Below are 23,221 nucleotides of genomic sequence, written 5' to 3' on the forward strand. Positions count from 1 at the left end.
TTTTTTTTTTTTACGTCGTGCTTACCCCTTTTTTTTTACTTCGTGCTTACCCTCGTTCTTTAAACGACGCTAACTTGAATAGTTTCGCTAAAGCGAACCTCAATGACCTGATTTTCTTCAAGCTCACACGGGCCCCGCAACCCTTCGCAACTCGACTTACCCTACGTCGCAAGACATGCTTATGATAATTGTGTGCGCATACTTTAATATTTGCGATCATACCAGCACTAATGCACCGGATCCCATCAGAACTCCGCAGTTAAGCGTGCTTGGGCGAGAGTAGTACTAGGACGAGAGTAGTACTAGGATGGGTGACCTCCTGGGAAGTCCCTATGTTGCACCTCTTTTTTTTGTTTTTTTTTTACGTCGTGCTTACCCTCGTTCTTTAAACGACGCTATCTTGAATAGTTTAGCTAAAGCGAGCCTCAATGACCTGATTTTCGGCAAGCTCGCACGGGCCCCGCAGCGATTCGCAGCTCGACTTACCCTACGTCGCGAGACATGCTTATAATAATTGTGTGCGCATACTTTAACAGGTACGATCATACCAGCACTAATGCATCGGATCCCATCAGAATTTCGCAGTTAAGCGTGCTTGGGCGAGAGTAGTATTATGATGGGTGACCTCTTGGGAAGTCCTCGTGTAGCACCTTTTTTATTTATTATTTTTTTATTTTTTTTACGTCGTGCTTACCCTTGTTCTTTAAACGACGCTATATTGAATAGCTTAGCTAAAGCGAGCCTCAATGACCTAATTTTCGCCAAGCTCACACGGGCCCCGCAGGGATTCGCAACTCGACTTACGCTACGTCGCGAGGCATGCTTATGATAATTGTGTGCGCATACTTTAACAGGTGCGATCACACCAGAATTAATGCACCGTATCCCATCATAATTCCGCAGCTAAGCGTGCTTGGGCGAGAGTAGTACTAGGATGGGTGACTTCCTGGGAAGTCCTCGTGTAGCACCTTTTTTTTTTACGTCGTGCTTACCCTTGTTCTTTAAACGACGCTATATTGAATAGTTTAGCTAAAGCGAGCCTCAATGACCTGATTTTCGGCATGCTTGCAGGGGCCCCATAGTGATTCGCAGTTCGACATACCCTACGTCGCGAGACATGCTTATGATAATTGTGTGCACATACTTTAACAGGTGCGATCATACCAGCATTAATGCACCGGATCCCATCAGAATTCCGCAGCTAAACGTGCTTGGGCGAGAGTAGTACTAGGATGGGTGACCTCTTAGGAAGTCCTTGTGTCGCACCCTTTTTTTTTTTTTTTTTTTACGTCGTGCTTACCCTCGTTCTTTAAATGACGCTAACTTGAACAGTCTCGCCAAAGCGAACCTCAATGACCTGATTTTCGGCAAGCTCACACGGGCCCCCTAGGGCTTCGCAGCTCGACTTACCCTACGTCGCGAGAGATGCTTATGATAATTGTGTGCGCCTAATTTAATAGGTGTGATCATACCAGCACTAATGCACCGGATCCCATCAGAACTCCGCAGTTAAGCGTGTTTGGGCAAGAGTAGTACTAGGACGAGAGTAGTACTAGGATGGGTGACCTCTTGGCAAGTCCTCATGTTGTACCCCATTTTTTTTGTATTTTTTTACCTCGTGTTTATCCTCGTTCTTTAAACGACGCTATCTTGAATAGTTTAGCTAAAGCAAGCCTCAATTTCCTGATTTTCGGCAAGCTCGCACGGGCCCCGCAGGGATTCACAACTCGACTTACCCTACGTCGCGAGACATGCTTATGATAATTGTGTGCGCATACTTTAACAGGTGCGATCATACCAGCACTAATGCACCGGATCCTATCAGAATTCTGCAGTTAAGTGTGCTTGGGCGATAGTAGTACTAGGATGGGTGATCTCCTGGGAAGTCCTCGTGTGGCACCTCTTTTTTTTTATTTTTTTACGTCGTGCATACCCTTGTTCTTTAAACGACGCTATATTAAATAGTTTAGATAAAGCGAGCCTCAATGACCTGATTTTCGGCAAGCTCGCACGGGCCCCGCAGGGATTCGCAGCTCGACATACCCTACGTCACGAGACATGCTTATGATAATTGTGTGCGCATACTTTAACAAGTGCGATCATACCAGCACTAATGCACCGGATCCCATCAGAACTCCGCCGTTAAGCATGCTTGGGTGAGAGTAGTACTAGGATGGCTGACCTCCTGGGAAGTCCTCGTGTTGCACCACTTTTTTTTTTTACATCGTGCTTTCCCTCGTTCTTTAAACGACGCAAACTTGAATAGTTTCGCTAAAGCGAATCTCAATGACCTGATTTTTGGCAAGCTCACACGGGCCCCGCAGGGCTTCGCAGCTCGACTTACCCTACGTCGCGAGACATGCTTATGATAATTGTGTGCGCATACTTTAATAAGTGTGACCATACCAACACTAATGCACCGGATCCCATCAGAACTCCGCAGTCAAGCGTGCTTGGGCGACAGTAGTACTAGGATGGGTGACCTGCTGGGAAGTCCTCATGTTGCACCTCTTTTTTTTTTTATTATCGTCGTGCTTACCCTCGTTCTTTAAACGACCTATATTAAACAGTTTAGCTAAAGCGAGCCTCAATGACCTGATTTTCGGCAAGCTCGCACGGGCCCCGTAGGGATTCGCAGCTCGACTTACCCTACGTTACGAGACATGCTTATGATAATTGTGTGCGCATACTTTAACAGGTGCGATCATACCAGCACTAATGCACCGGATCCCATCAGAACTCTACAGTTAAGCGTGCTTGCGCAAGAATAGTACAAGGATGGGTGCCCTCCTGGGAAGTCCTCGTGTTGCACCCTTTTTTTTTTTTACGTCGTGCTTACCCTCATTCTTTAAACGACTCTAACATGAATAGTTTCGCTAAAGCGAACCTCAATGACCTAATTTTCGGCAGGCTCACACGGGCCCCGCAGGGCTTCGCAGCTCGACTTACCCTACGTCGCGAGAAATGCTTATGGTAATTGTGTGCGCATACTTAATAGGTGCGATCATACCAGCACTAATGCACCGGATCCCATCAGAACTCCGCAGTTAAGCATGCTTGGGCGAGAGTAGTACTAGGATGAGTGACTTCCTGGGAAGTCCTCGTGTTGCACCTCTTTTTTTTTTTTTTTTTACGTCGTGCTTACCCTTTTTTTTACGTCGTGCTTACCCTCGTTCTTTAAACGACGCTAACTTGAATAGTTTCCCTAAAGCGAACCTCAATGACCTGATTTTCTTCAAGCTCACACGGGCCCCGCAGCGCTTCACAACTCGACTTACCCTAGGTCACAAGACATGCTTATGATAATTGTGTGCGCATACTTAAATAGGAGCGATCATACCAGCACTAATGCACCGGATCCCATCAGAACTCCGCAGTTAAGCGTGCTTGGGCGAGAGTAGTACTAGGACGAGAGTAGTACTAGGATGGGTGACCTCCTGGGAAGTCCCCTTGTTGCACCTCTTTTTTTTTGTTTTTTTTACGTCGTGCTTACCCTCGTTTTTTAAACGACGCTATCTTGAATAGTTTAGCTAAAGCGAGCCTCAATGACCTGATTTTCTGCAAGCTCGCACGGGCCCCGCAGGGATTCGCAGCTCGACTTACCCTACGTCGCGAGACATGCTTATGATAATTGTGTGCGCATACTTTAACAGGTACGATCATACCAGCACTAATGTACCGGATCCCATTAGAATTTTGCTGTTAAGCGTGCTTGGGCAAGAGTAGTATTAGGATGGGTGACCTCCTGGGAAGTCCTCGTGTAGCACCTTTTTTATTTATTATTTTTTTATTTTTTTTTACGTCGTGCTTACCCTTGTTCTTTAAACGACGCTATATTGAATAGTTTAGCTAAAGCGGGCCTCAATGACCTGATTTTCGGCAAGCTCGCACGGGACCCGCAGGGATTCGCAGCTCGACTTACACTACGTCGCGAGGCATGCTTATGATAATTGTGTGCGCATACTTTAACAGGTGCGATCATACCAGCATTAATGCACTGGATCCCATCAGAATTCCGCAGCTAAGCGTGCTTGGGCGAGAGTAGTACTAGGATGGGTGACCTCCTAGGAAGTCCTCGTGTAGCAGCTTTTTTTTTTTACGTTGTGCTTACACTTGTTCTTTAAACGACGCTATATTAAATAGTTTAGCTAAAGCGAGCCTCAATGACCTGATTTTCGGCAAGCTCGCACGGCCCCATAGGGATTCGCAGTTCGACATACCCTACGTCGCGAGACATGCTTATGATAATTGTGTACGCATACTTTAACAGGTGCGATCATACCAGCATTAATGCACCGGATCCCATCAGAATTCCGCAGCTAAGCGTGCTTGGGCGAGAGTAGTACTAGGATGGGTGACCTTTTGGGAAGTCCTTGTGACGCACCTCTTTTTTTTTTTTTTTTTTACGTCGTGCTTACCCTCGTTCTTTAAATGACGCTAACTTGAATAGTTTCGCTAAAGCGAACCTCAATGACCTGATTTTCGGCAAGCTCACACGAGCCCCGTAAGGCTTCGCAGCCCGACTTACCCTACGTCGCGAGACATGCTTATGATAATTGTGTGCGCCTACTTTAATAGGTGCGATCATACCAGCACTAATGCACCAGATCCCATCAGAACTCCGCAGTTAAGCGTGTTTGGGCGAGAGTAGTACTAGGACGAGAGTAGTACTAGGATGGGTGACCTCCTGGGAAGTCCTCATGTTGCACCTCTTTTTTTTTTATTATCGTCGTGCTTACCCTCGTTCTTTAAACGACCTATATTAAACAGTTTAGCTAAAGCGAGCCTCAATGACCTGATTTTTGGCAAGCTCGCACGGGCCCCGTAGGGATTCGCAGCTCGACTTACCCTACGTTACGAGACATGCTTATGATAATTGTGTGCGCATACTTTAACAGGTGCGATCATACCAGCACTAATGCACCGGATCCCATCAGAACTCTACAGTTAAGCGTGCTTGCGCAAGAATAGTACTAGGATGGGTGCCCTCCTAGGAAGTCCTCGTGTTGCACCGTTTTTTTTTTACGTCGTGCTTACCCTCATTCTTTAAATGACTCTAACATGAATAGTTTCGCTAAAGCGAACCTCAATGACCTGATTTTCGGCAAGCTCACACGGGCCCCGCAGGGCTTCGCAGCTCGACTTACCCTACGTCGCGAGAAATGCTTATGGTAATTGTGTGCGCATACTTAATAGGTGCGATCATACCAGCACTAATGCACCGGATCCCATCAGAACTCCGCAGTTAAGCATGCTTGGGCGAGAGTAGTACTAGGATGAGTGACTTCCTGGGAAGTCCTCGTGTTCCACCTCTTTTTTTTTTTTTTACGTCGTGCTTACCCTTTTTTTTTACATCGTGCTTACCCTCGTTCTTTAAACGATGCTAACTTGAATAGTTTCGCTAAAGCGAACCTCAATGACCTGATTTTCTTCAAGCTCACACGGGCCCCGCAGCGCTTCACAACTCGACTTACCCTAGGTCGCAAGACATGCTTATGATAATTGTGTGCGCATACTTTAATAGGAGGGATCATACCAGCACTAATGCACCGGATCCCATCAGAACTCCACAGTTAAGCGTGCTTGGGCGAGAGTAGTACTAGGACGAGAGTAGTACTAGGATGGGTGACCTCCTGGGAAGTCCTCGTGTAGCACCATTTTTATTTATTATTTTTTTATTTTTTTTTACGTCGTGCTTACCCTTGTTCTTTAAACGACGCTATATTGAATAGTTTAGCTAAAGCGGGCCTCAATGACCTGATTTTCGGCAAGCTCGCACGGGACCCGCAGGGATTCGCAGCTCGACTGACACTACGTCGCTAGGCATGCTTATGATAATTGTGTGCGCATACTTTAACAGGTGCGATCATACCAGCATTAATGCACTGGATCCCATCAGAATTCCGCAGCTAAGCGTGCTTCGGCGAGAGTAGTACTAGGATGGGTGACCTCCTAGGAAGTCCTCGTGTAGCAGCTTTTTTTTTCTACGTCGTGCTTACACTCGTTCTTTAAATGACGCTAACTTGAATAGTTTCGCTAAAGCGAACCTCAATGACCTGATTTTCGGCAAGCTCACACGAGCCCCGTAAGGCTTCGCAGCCCGACTTACCCTACGTCGCGAGACATGCTTATGATAATTGTGTGCGCCTACTTTAATAGGTGCGATCATACCAGCACTAATGCACCAGATCCCATCAGAACTCCGCAGTTAAGCGTGTTTGGGCGAGAGTAGTACTAGGACGAGAGTAGTACTAGGATGGGTGACCTCTTGGCAAGTCCTCATGTTGCACCTCTTTTTTTTTATTATCGTCGTGCTTACCCTCGTTCTTTAAACGACGCTATATTAAACAGTTTAGCTAAAGCGAGCCTCAATGACCTGATTTTCGGCAAGCTCGCACGGGCCCCGTAGGGATTCGCAGCTCGACTTACCCTACGTTACGAGACATGCTTATGATAATTGTGTGCGCATACTTTAACAGGTGTGATCATACCAGCACTAATGCACCGGATCCCATCAGAACTCTACAGTTAAGCGTGCTTGCGCAAGAATAGTACTAGGATGGGTGCCCTCCTGGGAAGTCCTCGTGTTACACCCTTTTTTTTTTACGTCGTGCTTACCCTCATTCTTTAAATGACTCTAACATGAATAGTTTCGCTAAAGCGAACCTCAATGACCTGATTTTCGGCAAGCTCACACGGGCCCCGCAGGGCTTCGCAGCTCGACATACCCCACGTCGCGAGAAATGTTTATGGTAATTGTGTGCGCATACTTAATAGGTGCGATCATACCAGCACTAATGCACCGGATCCCATCAGAACTCCGCAATTAAGCGTGCTTGGGCGAGAGTAGTACTAGGATGGGTGACCTCCTGGGAAGTCCCCATGTTGCACCTTTTTTTTTTTTTTTTTTTACGTCGTTCTTACCCTCGTTCTTTAAACGACGCTATCTTGAATAGTTTAGCTAAAGCGAGCCTCAATGACCTATTTTTCGGCAAGCTCGCACGGCCCCGCAGGGATTCGCAGCTCGACTTACCCTACGTCGCGAGACATGCTCATTATAATTGTGTGCGCATACTTTAACAGGTGCCATCATACCAGCACTAATGCACCGGATCCCATCAGAATTCCGCAGTTAAGCGTGATTGGACGAGAGTAGTACTAGGATGGGTGACCTCCTGGGAAGTCCTCGTGTAGCACCTTTTTTTTTTTACGTCGTGCTTACCCTCGTTCTTTAAATGACGCTAACTTGAATAGTTTCGCTAAAGCGAACCTCAATGACCTGATTTTCTTCAAGCTCACATGGGCCCCGCAGTGCTTCGCAACTCGACTTACCCTACGTCGCAAGACATGCTTATGATAATTGTGTGCGCATACTTTAATAGGTGCGATCATACCAGCACTAATGCACCAGATCCCATCAGAACTCCGCAGTTAAGCGTGCTTGGGTGAGAGTAGTACTAGGACGAGAGTAGTACTAGGATGGGTGACCTCCTGGGATGTCCCCATGTTGCACCTCTTTTTTTTTGTTTTTTTTTACGTCGTGCTTACCCTCGTTCTTTAAACGACGCTATCTTGAATAGTTTAGCTAAAGCGAGCCTCAATGACCTGATTTTTGGCAAGCTCGCACGGGCCCCGCAGGGATTCGTAGCTCGACTTACCCTACGTCGCGAGACATGCTTATGATAATTGTGTGCACATACTTTAACAGGTACGATCATACCAGCACTAATGCACCGGATCCCATCAGAATTCCGCAGTTAAGCGTGCTTGGACGAGAGTAGTACTAGGATGGGTGACCTCCTGGGAAGTCCTCGTGTAGCACCTTTTTTTTTACGTCGTGCTTACCCTCGTTCTTTAAACGACGCTAACTTGAATAGTTTCGCTAAAGCGAACCTCAATGACCTGATTTTCGGCAAGCTCACACGGGCCCCGCAGGGCTTCGCAGCTCGACTTACCCTACGTCGCGAGGCATGCTTATGGTAATTGTGTGCGCATACTTAATAGGTGCGATCATACCAGCACTAATGCACCGGATCCCATCAGAACTCCGCAGTTAAGCATGCTTGGGCGAGAGTAGTACTAGGATGAGTGACTTCCTGGGAAGTCCTCGTGTTGCACCTCTTTTTTTTTTTTTTTTTACGTCATGCTTACCCTTTTTTTTTACGTCGTGCTTACCCTCGTTCTTTAAACGACGCTAACTTGAATAGTTTCGCTAAAGCAAACCTCAATGACCTGATTTTCTTCAAGCTCACACGGGCCCCGCAGCGCTTCACAACTCGACTTACCCTACGTCGCAAGACATGCTTATGATAATTGTGTGCGCATACTTTAATAGGTGCGATCATACCAGCACTAATGCACCGGATCCCATCAGAACTCCGCAGTTAAGCGTGCTTGGGCGAGAGTAGTACTAGGACGAGAGTAGTACTAGGATGGGTGACCTCCTGGGAAGTCCCCATGTTGCACCTCTTTTTTTTTGTTTTTTTTACGTCGTGCTTACCCTCGTTCTTTAAACGACGCTATCTTGAATAGTTTAGCTAAAGCGAGCCTCAATGACCTGATTTTCGGCAAGCTCGCACGGGCCCCATAGGGATTCGCAGCTCGACTTACCCTACGTCGCGAGACATGCTTATGATAATTGTGTGCGCATACTTTAACAGGTACGATCATACCAGCACTAATGTACCGGATCCCATCAGAATTTTGCTGTTAAGCGTGCTTGGGCAAGAGTAGTATTAGGATGGGTGACCTCCTAGGAAGTCCTCGTGTAGCACCTTTTTTATTTATTATTTTTTTATTTTTTTTTACGTCGTGCTTACCCTTGTTCTTTAAACGACGCTATATTGAATAGTTAAGCTAAAGCGGGCCTCAATGACCTGATTTTCGGCAAGCTCGCACGGGACCCGCAGGGATTCGCAGCTCGACATACACTACGTCGCTAGGCATGATTATGATAATTGTGTGCGCATACTTTAACAGGTGCGATCATACCAGCATTAATGCACTGGATCCCATCAGAATTCCGCAGCTAAGCGTGCTTCGGCTAGAGTAGTACTAGGATGGGTGACCTCCTAGGAAGTCCTCGTGTAGCAGCTTTTTTTTTTACGTCGTGCTTACACTTGTTCTTTAAACGACGCTATATTGAATAGTTTAGCTAAAGCGAGCCTCAATGACCTGATTTTCGGCAAGCTCGCACGGGCCCCAAAGGGATTCGCAGTTCGACATACCCTACGTCGCGAGACATGCTTATGATAATTGTGTACGCATACTTTAACAGGTGCGATCATACCAGCATTAATGTACCGGATCCCATCAGAATTCCGCAGCTAGCGTGCTTGGGCGAGAGTAGTACTAGGATGGGTGACCTTTTGGGAAGTCCTTGTGTCGCACCTCTTTTTTTTTTTTTTTTTTTACGTCGTGCTTACCCTCGTTCTTTAAATGACGCTAACTTGAATAGTTTCGCTAAAGCGAACCTCAATGACCTGATTTTCAGCAAGCTCACACGAGCCCTGTAAGGCTTCGCAGCTCGACTTACCCTACGTCGCGAGACATGCTTATGATAATTGTGTGCGCCTACTTTAATAGGTGCGATCATACCAGCACTAATGCACCAGATCCCATCAGAACTCCGCAGTTAAGCGTGTTTGGGCGAGAGTAGTACTAGGACGAGAGTAGTACTAGGATGGGTGACCTCTTGGCAGGTCCTCATGTTGCACCTCTTTTTTTTTATTATCGTCGTGCTTACCCTCGTTTTTTAAACGACGCTATCTTGAATAGTTTAGCTAAAGCGATCCTCAATGACCTGATTTTCGGCAAGCTCGCACGGGCCCCGCAGGGATTCGCAGCTCGACTTACCCTACGTCGCGAGACATGCTTATGATAATTGTGTGCGCATACTTTAACAGGTACGATCATACCAGCACTAATGTACCGGATCCCATCAGAATTTTGCTGTTAAGCGTGCTTGGGCAAGAGTAGTATTAGGATGGGTGACCTCCTGGGAAGTCCTCGTGTAGCACCTTTTTTATTTATTATTTTTTTATTTTTTTTTACGTCGTGCTTACCCTTGTTCTTTAAACGACGCTATATTGAATAGTTTAGCTAAAGCGGGCCTCAATGACCTGATTTTTGGCAAGCTCGCACGGGACCTGCAGGGATTCGCAGCTCGACTTACACCACGTCGCGAGGCATGCTTATGATAATTGTGTGCGCATACTTTAACAGGTGCGATCATACCAGCATTAATGCACTGGATCCCATCAGAATTTCGCAGCTAAGCGTGCTTGGGCGAGAGTAGTACTAGGATGGGTGACCTCCTAGGAAGTCCTCGTGTAGCAGCTTTTTTTTTTACGTCGTGCTTACACTTGTTCTTTAAACGACGCTATATTGAATAGTTTAGCTAAAGCGAGCCTCAATGACCTGATTTTCGGCAAGCTCGCACGGCCCCATAGGGATTCGCAGTTCGACATACCCTACGTCGCGAGACATGCTTATGATAATTGTGTAAGCATACTTTAACAGGTGCGATCATACCAGCATTAATGCACCGGATCCCATCAGAATTCCGCAGCTAAGCGTGCTTGGGCGAGAGTAGTACTAGGATGGGTGACCTTTTGGGAAGTCCTTGTGTCGCACCTCTGTTTTTTTTTTTTTTTTTACGTCGTGCTTACCCTCGTTCTTTAAATGACGCTAACTTGAATAGTTTCGCTAAAGCGAACCTCAATGACCTAATTTTCGGCAAGCTCACACGAGCCCCGTAAGGCTTCGCAGCTCGACTTACCCTACGTCGCGAGACATGCTTATGATAATTGTGTGCGCCTACTTTAATAGGTGCGATCATACCAGCACTAATGCACCAGATCCCATCAGAACTCCGCAGTGAAGCGTGTTTGGGCGAGAGTAGTACTAGGACGAGAGTAGTACTAGGATGGGTGACCTCCTGGGAAGTCCTCATGTTGCACCTCTTTTTTTTTTTATTATCGTCGTGCTTACCCTCGTTCTTTAAACGACCTATATTAAACAGTTTAGCTAAAGCGAGCCTCAATGACCTGATTTTCGGCAAGCTCGCACGGGCCCCGTAGGGATTCGCAGCTCGACTTACCCTACGTTACGAGACATGCTTATGATAATTGTGTGCGCATACTTTAACAGGTGCGATCATACCAGCACTAATGCACCGGATCCCATCAGAACTCTACAGTTAAGCGTGCTTGCGCAAGAATAGTACTAGGATGGGTGCCCTCCTAGGAAGTCCTCGTGTTGCACCCTTTTTTTTTTTACGTCGTGCTTACCCTCATTCTTTAAACGACTCTAACATGAATAGTTTCGCTAAAGCGAACCTTAATGACCTGATTTTCGGCAAGCTCACACGGGCCCCGCAGGGCTTCGCAGCTCGACTTACCCTACGTCGCGAGAAATGCTTATGGTAATTGTGTGCGCATACTTAATAGGTGCGATCATACCAGCACTAATGCACCGGATCCCATCAGAACTCCGCAGTTAAGCATGCTTGGGCGAGAGTAGTACTAGGATGAGTGACTTCCTGGAAAGTCCTCGTGTTGCACCTCTTTTTTTTTTTTTTTACGTCGTGCTTACCCTTTTTTTTTTACGTCGTGCTTACCCTCGTTCTTTAAACGACGCTAACTTGAATAGTTTCGCTAAAGCGAACCTCAATGACCTGATTTTCTTCAAGCTCACACGGGCCCCGCAGTGCTTCACAACTCGACTTACCCTAGGTCGCAAGACATGCTTATGATAATTGTGTGCGCATACTTTAATAGGAGCGATCATACCAGCACTAATGCACCGGATCCCATCAGAACTCCGCAGTTAAGCGTGCTTGGGCGAGAGTAGTACTAGGACGAGAGTAGTACTAGGATGGGTGACCTCCTGGGAAGTCCCCTTGTTGCACCTGTTTTTTTTGTTTTTTTTTACGTCGTGCTTACCCTTGTTCTTTAAACGACGCTATCTTGAATAGTTTAGCTAAAGCGAGCCTCAATGACCTGATTTTCGGCAAGCTCGCAAGGGCCCCGCAGGGATTCGCAGCTCGACTTACCCTACGTCGCGAGACATGCTTATCATAATTGTGTGCGCATACTTTAACAGGTACGATCATACCAGCACTAATGTACCGGATCCCATCAGAATTTTGCTGTTTAGCGTGCTTGGGCAAGAGTAGTATTAGGATGGGTGACCTCCTGGGAAGTCCTCGTGTAGCACCTTTTTTATTTATTATTTTTTTATTTTTTTTTACGTCGTGCTTCCCCTTGTTCTTTAAACGACGCTATATTGAATAGTTTAGCTAAAGCGGGCCTCAATGACCTGATTTTCGGCAAGCTCGCACGGGACCTGCAGGGATTTGCAGCTCGACTTACACTACGTCGCGAGGCATGCTTATGATAATTGTGTGGGCATACTTTAACAGGTGCGATCATACCAGCATTAATGCACCGGATCCCATCAGAATTCCGCAGCTAAGCGTGCTTGGGCGAGAGTAGTACTAGGATGGGTGACCTCCTAGGAAGTCCTCGTGTAGCAGCTTTTTTTTTTTTTACGTCGTGCTTACACTTGTTCTTTAAACGACGCTATATTGAATAGTTTAGCTAAAGCGAGCCTCAATAACCTGATTTTCGGCAAGCTCGCACGGGCCCCATAGGGACTCGCAGTTCGACATACCCTACGTCGCGAGACATGCTTATGAAAATTCTGTACGCATACTTTAACAGGTGCGATCATACCAGCATTAATGCACCGGATCCCATCAGAATTCCGCAGCTAAGCGTGCTTGGGCGAGAGTAGTACTAGGATGGGTGACCTTTTGGGAAGTCCTTGTGTCGCACCTCTTTTTTTTTTTTTTTTTTACGTCGTGCTTACCCTCGATCTTTAAATGACGCTAACTTGAATAGCTTCGCTAAAGCGAACCTCAATGACCTGATTTTCGGCAAGCTCGAACGGGCCCCGTAGGGATTCGCAGCTCGACTTACCCTACGTTACGAGACATGCTTATGATAATTGTGTGCGCATACTTTAACAGGTGCGATCATACCAGCACTAATGCACCGGATCCCATCAGAACTCTACAGTTAAGCGTGCTTGCGCAAGAATAGTACTAGGATGGGTGCCCTCCTGGGAAGTCCTCGTGTTGCACCCTTTTTTTTTTTTACGTCGTGCTTACCCTCATTCTTTAAATGACTCTAACATGAATAGTTTCGCTAAAGCGAACCTCAATGACCTGATTTTCGGCAAGCTCACACGGGCCCCGCAGGGCTTTGCAGCTCGACTTACCCTACGTCGCGAGAAATGCTTATGGTAATTGTGTGCGCATACTTAATAGGTGCGATCATACCAGCACTAATGCACTGGATCCCATCAGAACTCCGCAGTTAAGTGTGCTTGGGCGAGAGTAGTACTAGGATGGGTGACCTCCTGGGAAGTCACCATGTTGCACCTCTTTTTTTTTGTTTTTTTTTTTTTTACGTCGTTCTTACCCTCGTTCTTTAAACGACGCTATCTTGAATAGTTTAGCTAAAGCGAGCCTCAATGACCTATTTTTCGGCAAGCTCGCACGGGCCCCGCAGGGATTCGCAGCTCGACTTACACTACGTCGCGAGACATGCTCATGATAATTGTGTGCGCATACTTTAACAGGTGCCATCATACCAGCACTAATGAACCGGATCCCATCAGAATTCCGCAGTTAAGCGTGCTTGGACGAGAGTAGTACTAGGATGGGTGACCTCCTGGGAAGTCCTCGTGTAGCACCTTTTTTTTTTACGTCGTGCTTACCCTCGTTCTTTAAATGACGCTAACTTGAATTGTTTTGCTAAAGCGAACCTCAATGACCTGATTTTCTTCAAGCTCACATGGGCCCCGCAGCCCTTCGCAACTCGACTTACCCTACGTCGCAAGACATGCTTATGATAATTGTGTGCGCATACTTTAATAGGTGCGATCATACCAGCACTAATGCACCGGATCCCATCAGAACTCCGCAGTTAAGCGTGCTTGGGCGAGAGTAGTACTAGGACGAGAGTAGTACTAGGATGGGTGACCTCATGGGAAGTCCCCATGTTGCACCTCTTTTTTTTGTTTTTTTTTTACGTCGTGCTTACCTTCGTTCTTTAAACGACGCTATCTTGAATAGTTTAGCTAAAGCGAGCCTCAATGACCTGATTTTTGGCAAGCTCGCACGGGCCCCGCAGGGATTCGTAGCTCGACTTACCCTATGTCGCGAGACATGCTTATGATAATTGTGTGCACATTCTTTAACAGGTACGATCATACCAGCACTAATGCACCGGATCCCATCAGAATTCCGCAGTTAAGCGTGCTTGGACGAGAGTAGTACTAGGATGGGTGACCTCCTGGGAAGTCCTCGTGTAGCACCTTTTTTTTTACGTCGTGCTTACCCTCGTTCTTTAAACGACGCTAACTTGAATAGTTTCGCTAAAGCGAACCTCAATGACCTGATTTTCGGAAAGCTCACACGGGCCCCTCAGGGCTTCGCAGCTCGACTTACCCTACGTCGCGAGGCATGCTTATGGTAATTGTGGGCGCATACTTTAATAGGTGCGATCATACCAGCACTAATGCACCGGATCCCATCAGAACTCCGCAGTTAAGCGTGCTTGGGCGAGAGTAGTACTAGGACGAGAGTAGTACTAGGATGGGTGACCTCATGCGAAGTCCCCATGTTGCACCTCTTTTTTTTGTTTTTTTTTTACGTCGTGCTTACCTTCGTTCTTTAAACGACGCTATCTTGAATAGTTTAGCTAAAGCGAGCCTCAATGACCTGATTTTTGGCAAGCTCGCACGGGCCCCGCAGGGATTCATAGCTCGACTTACCCTACGTCGCGAGACATGCTTATGATAATTGTGTGCACATTCTTTAACAGGTACGATCATACCAGCACTAATGCACCGGATCCCATCAGAATTCCGCAGTTAAGCGTGCTTGGACGAGAGTAGTACTAGGATGGGTGACCTCCTGGGAAGTCCTCGTGTAGCACCTTTTTTTTTACGTCGTGCTTACCCTCGTTCTTTAAACGACGCTAACTTGAATAGTTTCGCTAAAGCGAACCTCAATGACCTGATTTTCGGAAAGCTCACACGGGCCCCTCAGGGCTTCGCAGCTCGACTTACCCTACGTCGCGAGGCATGCTTATGGTAATTGTGTGCGCATACTTAATAGGTGCGATCATACCAGCACTAATGCACCGGATCCCATCAGAACTCCGCAGTTAAGCATGCTTGGGCGAGAGTAGTACTAGGATGAGTGACTTCCTGGGAAGTCCTCGTGTTGCACCTCTTTTTTTTTTTTTTTTACGTCGTGCTTACCCTTTTTTTTTACGTCGTGCTTACCCTCGTTCTTTAAACAACGCTAACTTGAATAGTTTCGCTAAAGCGAACCTCAATGACCTGATTTTCTTCAAGCTCACACGGGCCCCGCAGCGCTTCACAACTCGACTTACCCTACGTCGCAAGACATGCTTATGATAATTGTGTGCGCATACTTTAATAGGTGCGATCATACCAGCACTAATGCACCGGATCCCATCAGAACTCCGCAGTTAAGCGTGCTTGGGCGAGAGTAGTACTAGGACGAGAGTAGTACTAGGATGGGTGACCTCCTGGGAAGTCCCCATGTTGCACCTCTTTTTTTTTGTTTTTTTTTTACGTCGTGCTTACCCTCGTTCTTTAAATGACGCTATCTTGAATAGTTTAGCTAAAGCGAGCCTCAATGACCTGATTTTTGGCAAGCTCGCACGGGCCCCGCAGGGATTCGCAGCTCGACTTACCCTACGTCGCGAGGCATGCTTATGGTAATTGTGTGCGCATACTTAACAGGTACGATCATACCAGCACTAATGCACCGGATCCCATCAGAATTTTGCTGTTAAGCGTGCTTGGGCAAGAGTTGTATTAGGATGGGTGACCTCCTGGGAAGTCCTCGTGTAGCACCTTTTTTATTTTTTATTTTTTTATTTTTTTTTAGGTCGTGCTTACCCTTGTTCTTTAAACGACGCTATATTGAATAGCTTAGCTAAAACGGGCCTCAATTACCTGATTTTCGGCAAGCTCGCACGGGCCCCGCAGGGATTCACAGCTCGACATACCCTACGTCGCGAGACTTGCTAATGATAATTGTGTACGCATACTTTAACAGGTGCGATCATACCAGCATTAATGCACCGGATCCCATCAGAATTCCGCAGCCAAGCGTGCTTGGGCGAGAGTAGTACTAGGATGGGTGACCTTTTGGGAAGTCCTTGTGTCGCACCTCTTTTTTTTTTTTGTTACGTCGTGCTTACCCTCGTTCTTTAAATGACGCTAACTTAAATAGTTTCGCTAAAGCGAACCTCAATGACCTGATTTTCGGCAAGCTCACACGGGCCCCGTAAGGCTTCGCAGCTCGACTTACCCTACGTCGCGAGACATGCTTATGATAATTGTGTGCGCCTACTTTAATAGGTGCGATCATACCAGCACTAATGCACCAGATCCCATCAGAATTCCGCAGCTAAGCGTGCTTGGGCGAGAGTAGTACTAGGACGAGAGTAGTACTAGGATGGTTACCTCTTGGCAAGTCCTCATGTTGCACCCCATTTTTTTTTACGTCGTGCTTACCCTCGTTCTTTAAACGATGCTATCTTGAATAGTTTAGCTAAAGCAAGCCTCAATGACCTGATTTTCGGCAAGCTCGCTCGGTCCCCGCAGGGATTCGCAGCTCGACTTACCCTACGTCGCGAGACATGCTTATGATAATTGTGTGCGCATACTTTAACAGGTGCAATCAGACCAGCACTAATGCACCGGATCCCATCAGAACTCCGCCGTTATGCATGCTTGGTCGAGAGTAGTACTAGGATGGGTGACCTCCTGGGAAGTCCTCGTGTTGCATAACTTTTTTTTCTTTTTACGTCGTGCTTACCCTCGTTCTTTAAATGACACTATCTTGAATAGTTTAGCTAAAGCGAGCCTCAATGACCTGATTTTTGGCAAGCTCGCACGGGCCCCGTAGGGATTCGCAGCTTGACTTACCCTACGTCGTGAGACATGCTTATGATAATTGTGTGCGCATACTTTAATAGTTGCGATCATACCAGCACTAATGCACCGGATCCCATCAGAACTCCGCAGTTAAGCGTGCTTGGGCGAGAGTAGTACTAGGATTGGTGACCTCCTGGGAAGTCCTTGTGTTGCATCTCCATTTTTTTTACGTCGTGCTTACCCTTGTTCTTTAAACGACGCTATATTGACTAGTTTAGCTAAAGCGAGCCTCAATGACCTAATTTTCGGCAAGCTCGCCTGGGCCCCATAGGGATTCGCAGTTCGACATACCCTACGTCGCGAGACATGCTTATGATAATTGTGTACGCATACTTTAACAGGTGCGATCATACTAGCATTAATGCACCGGATCCCATCAGAATTCCGCAGCTAAGCGTGCTTGGGCGAGAGTAGTACTAGGATGGGTGACCTTTTGGGAAGTCCTTGTGTCGCACCTCTTTTTTTTTTTTTTTTACGTCGTGCTTACCCTCGTTCTTTAAATGACGCTAACTTAAATAGTTTCGCTAAAGCGAACCTCAATGACCTGATTTTCGACAAGCTCACACGGGCCCCGTAAGGCTTCGCAGCTCGACTTACCCTACGTCGCGAGACATGCTTATGATAATTGTGTGCGCCTACTTTAATAGGTGCGATCATACCAGCACTAATGCACCAGATCCCATCAGAATTCCGCAGCTAAGCGTGCTTGGGCGAGAGTAGTACTAGGATGGGTGACCTCCTAGGAAGTCCTCGTGTAGCAGCTTTTTTTTTTTACGTCGTGCTTACACTTGTTCTTTACACGACGCTATATTGACTAGTTTAGCTAAAGCCAGCCTCAATGACCTGATTTTCGGCAAGCTCGCCCGGGCCCCATAGGGATTCGCAGTTCGACATACCCTACGTCGCGAGACATGCTTATGATAATTGTGTACGCATACTTTAACAGGTGCGATCATACTAGCATTAATGCACCGGATCCCATCAGAATTCCGCAGCTAAGCGTGCTTGGGCGAGAGTAGTACTAGGATGGGTGACCTTTTGGGAAGTCCTTGTGTCGCACCTCTTTTTTTTTTTTTTTTACGTCGTGCTTACCCTCGTTCTTTAAATGACGCTAACTTAAATAGTTTCGCTAATGCGAACCTCAATGACCTGATTTTCGACAAGCTCACACGGGCCCCGTAAGGCTTCGCAGCTCGACTTACCCTACGTCGCGAGACATGCTTATGATAATTGTGTGCGCCTACTTTAATAGGTGCGATCATACCAGCACTAATGCACCAGATCCCATCAGAACTCCGCAGTTAAGCGTGTTTGGGCGAGAGTAGTACTAGGACGAGAGTAGTACTAGGATGGTGACCTCTTGGCAAGTCCTCATGTTGCACCCCATTTTTTTTTTACGTCGTGCTTACCCTCGTTCTTTAAACGATGCTATCTTGAATAGTTTAGCTAAAGCAAGCCTCAATGACCTGATTTTCGGCAATCTCGCTCGGTCCCCGCAGTGATTCGCAGCTCGACTTACCCTACGTCGCGAGACATGCTTATGATAATTGTGTGCGCATACTTTAACAGGTGCAATCAGACCAGCACTAATGCACCGGATCCCATCAGAACTCCGCCGTTATGCATGCTTGGTCGAGAGTAGTACTAGGATGGGTGACCTCCTGGGAAGTCCTCGTGTTGCATAACTTTTTTTTCTTTTTTACGTCGTGCTTACCCTCGTTCTTTAAATGACGCTATCTTGAATAGTTTAGCTAAAGCGAGCCTCAATGACCTGATTTTTGGCAAGCTCGCATGGGCCCCGTAGGGATTCGCAGCTTGACTTACCCTACGTCGTGAGACATGCTTATGATAATTGTGTGCGCATACTTTAATAGTTGCGATCATACCAGCACTAATGCACCGGATCCCATCAGAACTCCGCAGTTAAGCGTGCTTGGGCGAGAGTAGTACTAGGATTGGTGACCTCCTGGGAAGTCCTTGTGTTGCATCTCCTTTTTTTTTACGTCGTGCTTACCCTTGTTCTTTAAACGACGCTAACTTGAATAGTTTCGCTAAAGCGAACCTCAACGACCTGATTTTCTTCAAGCTCACACGGGCCCCGCAGGGCTTCGCAGCTCGACTTACCCTACGTCGCGAGACATGCTTATGATAATTGTGTGCGCATACTTTAATCGGTGCGATCATACCAGCACTAATGCACCGGATCCCATCAGAACTCCGCAGTTAAGCGTGCTTGGGCGAGAGTGGTACTAGGACGAAAGTAGTACTAGGATGTGTGACCTCCTGGGAAGTCCCCATGTTGCACCTCTTCTTTTTTTTGTTTTTTTAGTTTTTTTTCTACGTCGTGCTTACCCTCGTTCTTTAAACGAAGCTAACTTGAATAGTTTCGCTAAAGCGAACTTCAATGACCTGATTTTCGGCAAGGTCACACGGGCCCCACAAGGCTTCGCAGCTCGACTTACCCTACGTCGCGAGACATGCTTATGATAATTGTGAGCGCATACTTTAATAGTTACGATCATACCAGCACTAATGCACCGGATCCTATCAGAACTCCGCAGTTAAGCGTGCTTGGGCGAGAGTAGTACTAGGATGTGTGAACTCCTGGGAAGTCATCTTGTTGCACCTCTTTTTTTTTTTTTACGTCCTGCTTACCCTTTTTTTTTACTTCGTGTTTACCCTCGTTCTTTAAACGACGCTAACTTGAATAGTTTAGCAAAAGCCTACCTCAATGACCTGATTTTCTTCAAGCTCACATGGGCCCCGCAGCGCTTCGCAACTCGACTTACCCTACGTCGCAAGACATGCTTATGATAATTGTGTGCGCATACTTTAATAGGTGCGATCATACCAGCACTAATGCATCGGATCCCATCAGAACTCCGCATTTAAGCGTGCTTGGGCGAGAGTAGTACTAGGATGGGTGACCTCCTGGGAAGTCCCCATGTTGCACCTCTTTTTTTTTGTTTTTTTTTTTTTACGTCGTGCTTACCCTCGTTCTTTAAACGACGCTATCTTGAATAGTTTAGCTAAAGCGAGCCTCAATGACCTGATTTTCGGCAAGCTCGCACGGGCCCCGCAGGGATTCACAGCTCGACTTACCCTACGTCGCGAGACATACTTATGATAATTGTGTGCGCATACTTTAACAGGTGCCATCATACCAGCACTAATGCACCGGATCCCATCAGAATTCCGTAGTTAAGCGTGCTTGGACGAGAGTAGTACTAGGATGGGTAACCTCATGGGAAGTCCTCGTGTAGCACCTTTTTTTTTTACGTCGTGCTTACCCTCGTTCTTTAAACGACGCTAACTTGAATAGTTTCGCTAAAGCGAACCTCAATGACCTGATTTTCAGCAAGCTCACACGGGCCCCGCAGGGCTTCGCAGCTCGACTTACCCTACGTCGCGAGACATGCTTATGATAATTGTGTGCGCAAACTTTAATAGGTGCGATCATACCAGCACTAATGCACCGGATCCCATCAGAACTCCGCAGCTAAGCGTGCTTGGGCGAGAGTAGTACTATGATGTGTGAACTCCTGGGAAGTCCTCGTGTTGCACCTCTTTTTTTTTTTTACGTCGTGCTTACCCCTTTTTTTTTTACTTCGTGCTTACCCTCGTTCTTTAAACGACGCTAACTTGAATAGTTTCGCTAAAGCGAACGTCAATGACCTGATTTTCTTCAAGCTCACACGGGCCCCGCAACCCTTCGCAACTCGACTTACCCTACGTCGCAAGACATGCTTATGATAATTGTGTGCGCATACTTTAATATTTGCGATCATACCAGCACTAATGCACCGGATCCCATCAGAACTCCGCAGTTAAGCGTGCTTGGGCGAGAGTAGTACTAGGACGAGAGTAGTACTAGGATGGGTGACCTCCTGGGAAGTCCCTATGTTGCACCTCTTTTTTTTGTTTTTTTTTACGTCGTGCTTACCCTCGTTCTTTAAACGACGCTATCTTGAATAGTTTAGCTAAAGCGAGCCTCAATGACCTGATTTTCGGCAAGCTCGCACGGGCCCCGCAGGGATTCGCAGCTCGACTTACCCTACGTCGCGAGACATACTTATAATAATTGTGTGCGCATACTTTAACAGGTACGATCATACCAGCACTAATGCACCGGATCCCATCAGAATTTCGCAGTTAAGCGTGCTTGGGCGAGAGTAGTATTAGGATGGGTGACCTCTTGGGAAGTCCTCGTGTAGCACCTTTTTTATTTATTATTTTTTTATTTTTTTTTACGTCGTGCTTACCCTTGTTCTTTAAACGACGCTATATTGAATAGCTTAGCTAAAGCGAGCCTCAATGACCTGATTTTCGCCAAGCTCACACGGGCCCCGCAGGGATTCACAGCTCGACTTACGCTACGTCGCGAGGCATGCTTATGATAATTGTGTGCGCATACTTTAACAGGTGCGATCACACCAGAATTAATGCACCGTATCCCATCATAATTCCGCAGCTAAGCGTGCTTGGGCGAGAGTAGTACTAGGATGGGTGACTTCCTGGGAAGTCCTCGTGTAGCACCTTTTTTTTTTTTTACGTCGTGCTTACACTTGTTCTTTAAACGACGCTATATTGAATAGTTTAGCTAAAGCGAGCCTCAATGACCTGATTTTCGGCATGCTCGCACGGGCCCCATAGGGATTCGCAGTTCGACATACACTACGTCGCGAGACATGCTTATGATAATTGTGTGCGCATACTTTAACAGGTGCGATCATACCAGCATTAATGCACCGGATCCCATCAGAATTCCACAGCTAAGCGTGCTTGGGCGAGAGTAGTACTAGGATGGGTGACCTCTTAGGAAGTCCTTGTGTCGCACCCTTTTTTTTTTTTTTTTTTTTACGTCGTGCTTACCCTCGTTCTTTAAATGACGCTAACTTGAATAGTCTCGCTAAAGCGAACCTCAATGACTTGATTTTCGGCAAGCTCACACGGGCCCCCTAGGGCTTCGCAGCTCGACTTACCCTACGTCGCGAGAGATGCTTATGATAATTGTGTGCGCCTAATTTAATAGGTGTGATCATACCAGCACTAATGCACCGGATCCCATCAGAACTCCGCAGTTAAGCGTGTTTGGGCGAGAGTAGTACTAGGACGAGAGTAGTACTAGGATGGGTGACCTCTTGGCAAGTCCTCATGTTGTACCCCATTTTTTTTGTATTTTTTTACCTCGTGTTTATACTCGTTCTTTAAACGACGCTATCTTGAATAGTTTAGCTAAAGCAAGCCTCAATTACCTGATTTTCGGCAAGCTCGCACGGGCCCCGCAGGGATTCACAACTCGACTTACCCTACGTCGCGAGACATGCTTATGATAATTGTGTGCGCATACTTTAACAGGTGCAATCATACCAGCACTAATGCACCGGATCCCATCAGAACTCCGCCGTTATGCATGCTTGGGCGAGAGTAGTACTAGGATGGGTGACCTCCTGGGAAGTCCTCGTGTTGCACCACTTTTTTTTCTTTTTTACGTCGTGCTTACCCTCGTTCTTTAAACGACGCTATCTTGAATAGTTTAGCTAAAGCGAGCCTCAATGACCTGATTTTCGGCAAGCTCGCACGGGCCCCGTAGGGATTCGCATCTCGACTTACCCTACGTTGCGAGACATGCTTATGATAATTGTGTGCGCATACTTTAACAGGTGCGATCATACCAGCACTAATGCACCGAATCCCATCAGAACTCTACAGTTAAGATTGGTTGGGCAAGAGTAGTACTAGGATGGGTGACCTCCTGGGAAGTCCTCGTGTTGCACCTTTTTTTTTTTACGTCGTGCTTACCCTCGTTCTTTAAACGACGCTAACTTGAACAGTTTCGCTAAAGCGAACCTCAATGACCTTATTTTCTTCAAGCTTCCATGGGCCCCGCAGGGCTTCACAACTCGACTTACCCTACCTCGCGAGACATGCTTATGATAATTGTGTGCGCATACTTTAATAGGTGCGATCATACCAGCACTAATGCACCGGATCCCATCAGAACTCCGCAGTAAAGCGTGCTTGGGCGAGAGTAGTACTAGGACGAGAGTAGTACTAGGATGGGTAACCTCCTGGGAAGTCCCCAAGTTGCACCTCTTCTTTTTTTTTTGTTTTTTTAGTTTTTTTTTACGTCGTGCTCACCCTCGTTCTTTAAACGACGCTATCCTGAATA

General features: G+C 46.8%; 14 non-coding genes and 53 pseudogenes across 14 annotated transcripts; all 67 read left to right on the plus strand.

Annotated features, from left to right (window-relative positions):
• The first annotated feature begins 208 nt into the window (after positions 1 to 208).
• LOC148556461 (5S ribosomal RNA) lies at positions 209 to 344 on the plus strand (annotated as a pseudogene).
• A 190-nt stretch (positions 345 to 534) lies between these two features.
• Positions 535 to 653, plus strand: LOC148556462 (5S ribosomal RNA; annotated as a pseudogene).
• A 199-nt stretch (positions 654 to 852) lies between these two features.
• Positions 853 to 971, plus strand: LOC148556463 (5S ribosomal RNA; annotated as a pseudogene).
• A 179-nt stretch (positions 972 to 1,150) lies between these two features.
• On the plus strand, positions 1,151 to 1,269 carry LOC148556464 (5S ribosomal RNA; annotated as a pseudogene).
• Positions 1,270 to 1,784: 515 nt separating this feature from the next.
• Positions 1,785 to 1,903, plus strand: LOC148556465 (5S ribosomal RNA; annotated as a pseudogene).
• A 188-nt stretch (positions 1,904 to 2,091) lies between these two features.
• LOC148556466 (5S ribosomal RNA) lies at positions 2,092 to 2,210 on the plus strand (annotated as a pseudogene).
• A 182-nt stretch (positions 2,211 to 2,392) lies between these two features.
• Positions 2,393 to 2,511, plus strand: LOC148556467 (5S ribosomal RNA; annotated as a pseudogene).
• A 185-nt stretch (positions 2,512 to 2,696) lies between these two features.
• Positions 2,697 to 2,815, plus strand: LOC148556468 (5S ribosomal RNA; annotated as a pseudogene).
• A 181-nt stretch (positions 2,816 to 2,996) lies between these two features.
• On the plus strand, positions 2,997 to 3,115 carry LOC148556469 (5S ribosomal RNA). Its single transcript, XR_015891598.1, has one exon. It is a non-coding gene; the product is annotated as a 5S ribosomal RNA (ribosomal RNA).
• A 211-nt stretch (positions 3,116 to 3,326) lies between these two features.
• Positions 3,327 to 3,462, plus strand: LOC148556470 (5S ribosomal RNA; annotated as a pseudogene).
• A 189-nt stretch (positions 3,463 to 3,651) lies between these two features.
• LOC148556471 (5S ribosomal RNA) lies at positions 3,652 to 3,770 on the plus strand (annotated as a pseudogene).
• Positions 3,771 to 3,970: 200 nt separating this feature from the next.
• Positions 3,971 to 4,089, plus strand: LOC148556472 (5S ribosomal RNA; annotated as a pseudogene).
• A 179-nt stretch (positions 4,090 to 4,268) lies between these two features.
• Positions 4,269 to 4,387, plus strand: LOC148556473 (5S ribosomal RNA). Its single transcript, XR_015891648.1, has one exon. It is a non-coding gene; the product is annotated as a 5S ribosomal RNA (ribosomal RNA).
• A 189-nt stretch (positions 4,388 to 4,576) lies between these two features.
• LOC148556474 (5S ribosomal RNA) lies at positions 4,577 to 4,712 on the plus strand (annotated as a pseudogene).
• A 184-nt stretch (positions 4,713 to 4,896) lies between these two features.
• Positions 4,897 to 5,015, plus strand: LOC148556475 (5S ribosomal RNA; annotated as a pseudogene).
• Positions 5,016 to 5,194: 179 nt separating this feature from the next.
• LOC148556476 (5S ribosomal RNA) lies at positions 5,195 to 5,313 on the plus strand (annotated as a pseudogene).
• Positions 5,314 to 5,858: 545 nt separating this feature from the next.
• Positions 5,859 to 5,977, plus strand: LOC148556477 (5S ribosomal RNA; annotated as a pseudogene).
• Positions 5,978 to 6,157: 180 nt separating this feature from the next.
• Positions 6,158 to 6,293, plus strand: LOC148556478 (5S ribosomal RNA; annotated as a pseudogene).
• A 184-nt stretch (positions 6,294 to 6,477) lies between these two features.
• LOC148556479 (5S ribosomal RNA) lies at positions 6,478 to 6,596 on the plus strand (annotated as a pseudogene).
• A 179-nt stretch (positions 6,597 to 6,775) lies between these two features.
• LOC148556480 (5S ribosomal RNA) lies at positions 6,776 to 6,894 on the plus strand. Its single transcript, XR_015891346.1, has one exon. It is a non-coding gene; the product is annotated as a 5S ribosomal RNA (ribosomal RNA).
• A 187-nt stretch (positions 6,895 to 7,081) lies between these two features.
• LOC148556481 (5S ribosomal RNA) lies at positions 7,082 to 7,200 on the plus strand (annotated as a pseudogene).
• Positions 7,201 to 7,380: 180 nt separating this feature from the next.
• LOC148556482 (5S ribosomal RNA) lies at positions 7,381 to 7,516 on the plus strand (annotated as a pseudogene).
• Positions 7,517 to 7,706: 190 nt separating this feature from the next.
• On the plus strand, positions 7,707 to 7,825 carry LOC148556483 (5S ribosomal RNA; annotated as a pseudogene).
• A 177-nt stretch (positions 7,826 to 8,002) lies between these two features.
• LOC148556484 (5S ribosomal RNA) lies at positions 8,003 to 8,121 on the plus strand. Its single transcript, XR_015891599.1, has one exon. It is a non-coding gene; the product is annotated as a 5S ribosomal RNA (ribosomal RNA).
• A 212-nt stretch (positions 8,122 to 8,333) lies between these two features.
• LOC148556485 (5S ribosomal RNA) lies at positions 8,334 to 8,469 on the plus strand (annotated as a pseudogene).
• Positions 8,470 to 8,658: 189 nt separating this feature from the next.
• Positions 8,659 to 8,777, plus strand: LOC148556486 (5S ribosomal RNA; annotated as a pseudogene).
• A 200-nt stretch (positions 8,778 to 8,977) lies between these two features.
• Positions 8,978 to 9,096, plus strand: LOC148556487 (5S ribosomal RNA; annotated as a pseudogene).
• A 179-nt stretch (positions 9,097 to 9,275) lies between these two features.
• LOC148556488 (5S ribosomal RNA) lies at positions 9,276 to 9,393 on the plus strand (annotated as a pseudogene).
• Positions 9,394 to 9,903: 510 nt separating this feature from the next.
• On the plus strand, positions 9,904 to 10,022 carry LOC148556489 (5S ribosomal RNA; annotated as a pseudogene).
• Positions 10,023 to 10,222: 200 nt separating this feature from the next.
• Positions 10,223 to 10,341, plus strand: LOC148556490 (5S ribosomal RNA; annotated as a pseudogene).
• A 178-nt stretch (positions 10,342 to 10,519) lies between these two features.
• On the plus strand, positions 10,520 to 10,638 carry LOC148556491 (5S ribosomal RNA). The gene has a single exon (XR_015890787.1). It is a non-coding gene; the product is annotated as a 5S ribosomal RNA (ribosomal RNA).
• Positions 10,639 to 10,828: 190 nt separating this feature from the next.
• LOC148556492 (5S ribosomal RNA) lies at positions 10,829 to 10,964 on the plus strand (annotated as a pseudogene).
• Positions 10,965 to 11,149: 185 nt separating this feature from the next.
• LOC148556493 (5S ribosomal RNA) lies at positions 11,150 to 11,268 on the plus strand (annotated as a pseudogene).
• Positions 11,269 to 11,448: 180 nt separating this feature from the next.
• On the plus strand, positions 11,449 to 11,567 carry LOC148556494 (5S ribosomal RNA; annotated as a pseudogene).
• A 211-nt stretch (positions 11,568 to 11,778) lies between these two features.
• LOC148556495 (5S ribosomal RNA) lies at positions 11,779 to 11,914 on the plus strand (annotated as a pseudogene).
• A 508-nt stretch (positions 11,915 to 12,422) lies between these two features.
• LOC148556496 (5S ribosomal RNA) lies at positions 12,423 to 12,541 on the plus strand (annotated as a pseudogene).
• A 182-nt stretch (positions 12,542 to 12,723) lies between these two features.
• LOC148556497 (5S ribosomal RNA) lies at positions 12,724 to 12,842 on the plus strand. Its single transcript, XR_015890788.1, has one exon. It is a non-coding gene; the product is annotated as a 5S ribosomal RNA (ribosomal RNA).
• Positions 12,843 to 13,031: 189 nt separating this feature from the next.
• LOC148556498 (5S ribosomal RNA) lies at positions 13,032 to 13,150 on the plus strand (annotated as a pseudogene).
• A 181-nt stretch (positions 13,151 to 13,331) lies between these two features.
• LOC148556499 (5S ribosomal RNA) lies at positions 13,332 to 13,450 on the plus strand. The gene has a single exon (XR_015891425.1). It is a non-coding gene; the product is annotated as a 5S ribosomal RNA (ribosomal RNA).
• Positions 13,451 to 13,645: 195 nt separating this feature from the next.
• Positions 13,646 to 13,764, plus strand: LOC148556500 (5S ribosomal RNA; annotated as a pseudogene).
• A 179-nt stretch (positions 13,765 to 13,943) lies between these two features.
• On the plus strand, positions 13,944 to 14,079 carry LOC148556501 (5S ribosomal RNA; annotated as a pseudogene).
• A 190-nt stretch (positions 14,080 to 14,269) lies between these two features.
• Positions 14,270 to 14,388, plus strand: LOC148556502 (5S ribosomal RNA; annotated as a pseudogene).
• Positions 14,389 to 14,566: 178 nt separating this feature from the next.
• Positions 14,567 to 14,702, plus strand: LOC148556503 (5S ribosomal RNA; annotated as a pseudogene).
• A 190-nt stretch (positions 14,703 to 14,892) lies between these two features.
• LOC148556504 (5S ribosomal RNA) lies at positions 14,893 to 15,011 on the plus strand (annotated as a pseudogene).
• A 177-nt stretch (positions 15,012 to 15,188) lies between these two features.
• On the plus strand, positions 15,189 to 15,307 carry LOC148556505 (5S ribosomal RNA). Its single transcript, XR_015891600.1, has one exon. It is a non-coding gene; the product is annotated as a 5S ribosomal RNA (ribosomal RNA).
• Positions 15,308 to 15,518: 211 nt separating this feature from the next.
• Positions 15,519 to 15,654, plus strand: LOC148556506 (5S ribosomal RNA; annotated as a pseudogene).
• A 190-nt stretch (positions 15,655 to 15,844) lies between these two features.
• Positions 15,845 to 15,963, plus strand: LOC148556507 (5S ribosomal RNA; annotated as a pseudogene).
• Positions 15,964 to 16,163: 200 nt separating this feature from the next.
• Positions 16,164 to 16,282, plus strand: LOC148556508 (5S ribosomal RNA). The gene has a single exon (XR_015891221.1). It is a non-coding gene; the product is annotated as a 5S ribosomal RNA (ribosomal RNA).
• A 502-nt stretch (positions 16,283 to 16,784) lies between these two features.
• On the plus strand, positions 16,785 to 16,903 carry LOC148556509 (5S ribosomal RNA; annotated as a pseudogene).
• Positions 16,904 to 17,088: 185 nt separating this feature from the next.
• On the plus strand, positions 17,089 to 17,207 carry LOC148556510 (5S ribosomal RNA). Its single transcript, XR_015891388.1, has one exon. It is a non-coding gene; the product is annotated as a 5S ribosomal RNA (ribosomal RNA).
• Positions 17,208 to 17,388: 181 nt separating this feature from the next.
• On the plus strand, positions 17,389 to 17,507 carry LOC148556511 (5S ribosomal RNA). The gene has a single exon (XR_015891322.1). It is a non-coding gene; the product is annotated as a 5S ribosomal RNA (ribosomal RNA).
• A 187-nt stretch (positions 17,508 to 17,694) lies between these two features.
• On the plus strand, positions 17,695 to 17,813 carry LOC148556512 (5S ribosomal RNA; annotated as a pseudogene).
• Positions 17,814 to 17,993: 180 nt separating this feature from the next.
• Positions 17,994 to 18,112, plus strand: LOC148556513 (5S ribosomal RNA). Its single transcript, XR_015891323.1, has one exon. It is a non-coding gene; the product is annotated as a 5S ribosomal RNA (ribosomal RNA).
• A 504-nt stretch (positions 18,113 to 18,616) lies between these two features.
• On the plus strand, positions 18,617 to 18,735 carry LOC148556514 (5S ribosomal RNA; annotated as a pseudogene).
• Positions 18,736 to 18,921: 186 nt separating this feature from the next.
• On the plus strand, positions 18,922 to 19,040 carry LOC148556515 (5S ribosomal RNA). Its single transcript, XR_015891389.1, has one exon. It is a non-coding gene; the product is annotated as a 5S ribosomal RNA (ribosomal RNA).
• Positions 19,041 to 19,221: 181 nt separating this feature from the next.
• On the plus strand, positions 19,222 to 19,357 carry LOC148556516 (5S ribosomal RNA; annotated as a pseudogene).
• A 202-nt stretch (positions 19,358 to 19,559) lies between these two features.
• On the plus strand, positions 19,560 to 19,678 carry LOC148556517 (5S ribosomal RNA; annotated as a pseudogene).
• Positions 19,679 to 19,886: 208 nt separating this feature from the next.
• LOC148556518 (5S ribosomal RNA) lies at positions 19,887 to 20,005 on the plus strand (annotated as a pseudogene).
• A 194-nt stretch (positions 20,006 to 20,199) lies between these two features.
• On the plus strand, positions 20,200 to 20,318 carry LOC148556519 (5S ribosomal RNA; annotated as a pseudogene).
• A 179-nt stretch (positions 20,319 to 20,497) lies between these two features.
• Positions 20,498 to 20,616, plus strand: LOC148556520 (5S ribosomal RNA). Its single transcript, XR_015889404.1, has one exon. It is a non-coding gene; the product is annotated as a 5S ribosomal RNA (ribosomal RNA).
• Positions 20,617 to 20,825: 209 nt separating this feature from the next.
• On the plus strand, positions 20,826 to 20,961 carry LOC148556521 (5S ribosomal RNA; annotated as a pseudogene).
• A 189-nt stretch (positions 20,962 to 21,150) lies between these two features.
• LOC148556522 (5S ribosomal RNA) lies at positions 21,151 to 21,269 on the plus strand (annotated as a pseudogene).
• A 200-nt stretch (positions 21,270 to 21,469) lies between these two features.
• On the plus strand, positions 21,470 to 21,588 carry LOC148556523 (5S ribosomal RNA; annotated as a pseudogene).
• Positions 21,589 to 21,770: 182 nt separating this feature from the next.
• Positions 21,771 to 21,889, plus strand: LOC148556524 (5S ribosomal RNA; annotated as a pseudogene).
• A 516-nt stretch (positions 21,890 to 22,405) lies between these two features.
• LOC148556525 (5S ribosomal RNA) lies at positions 22,406 to 22,524 on the plus strand (annotated as a pseudogene).
• Positions 22,525 to 22,710: 186 nt separating this feature from the next.
• Positions 22,711 to 22,829, plus strand: LOC148556526 (5S ribosomal RNA; annotated as a pseudogene).
• Positions 22,830 to 23,009: 180 nt separating this feature from the next.
• On the plus strand, positions 23,010 to 23,145 carry LOC148556527 (5S ribosomal RNA; annotated as a pseudogene).
• Positions 23,146 to 23,221: the final 76 nt, after the last annotated feature.

Source organism: Arachis ipaensis, chromosome B6, assembly GCF_059453495.1.
Source record: "Arachis ipaensis isolate K30076 ecotype BB chromosome B6, ASM5945349v1, whole genome shotgun sequence".
Classification (NCBI taxonomy): Eukaryota; Viridiplantae; Streptophyta; class Magnoliopsida; order Fabales; family Fabaceae; genus Arachis; species Arachis ipaensis.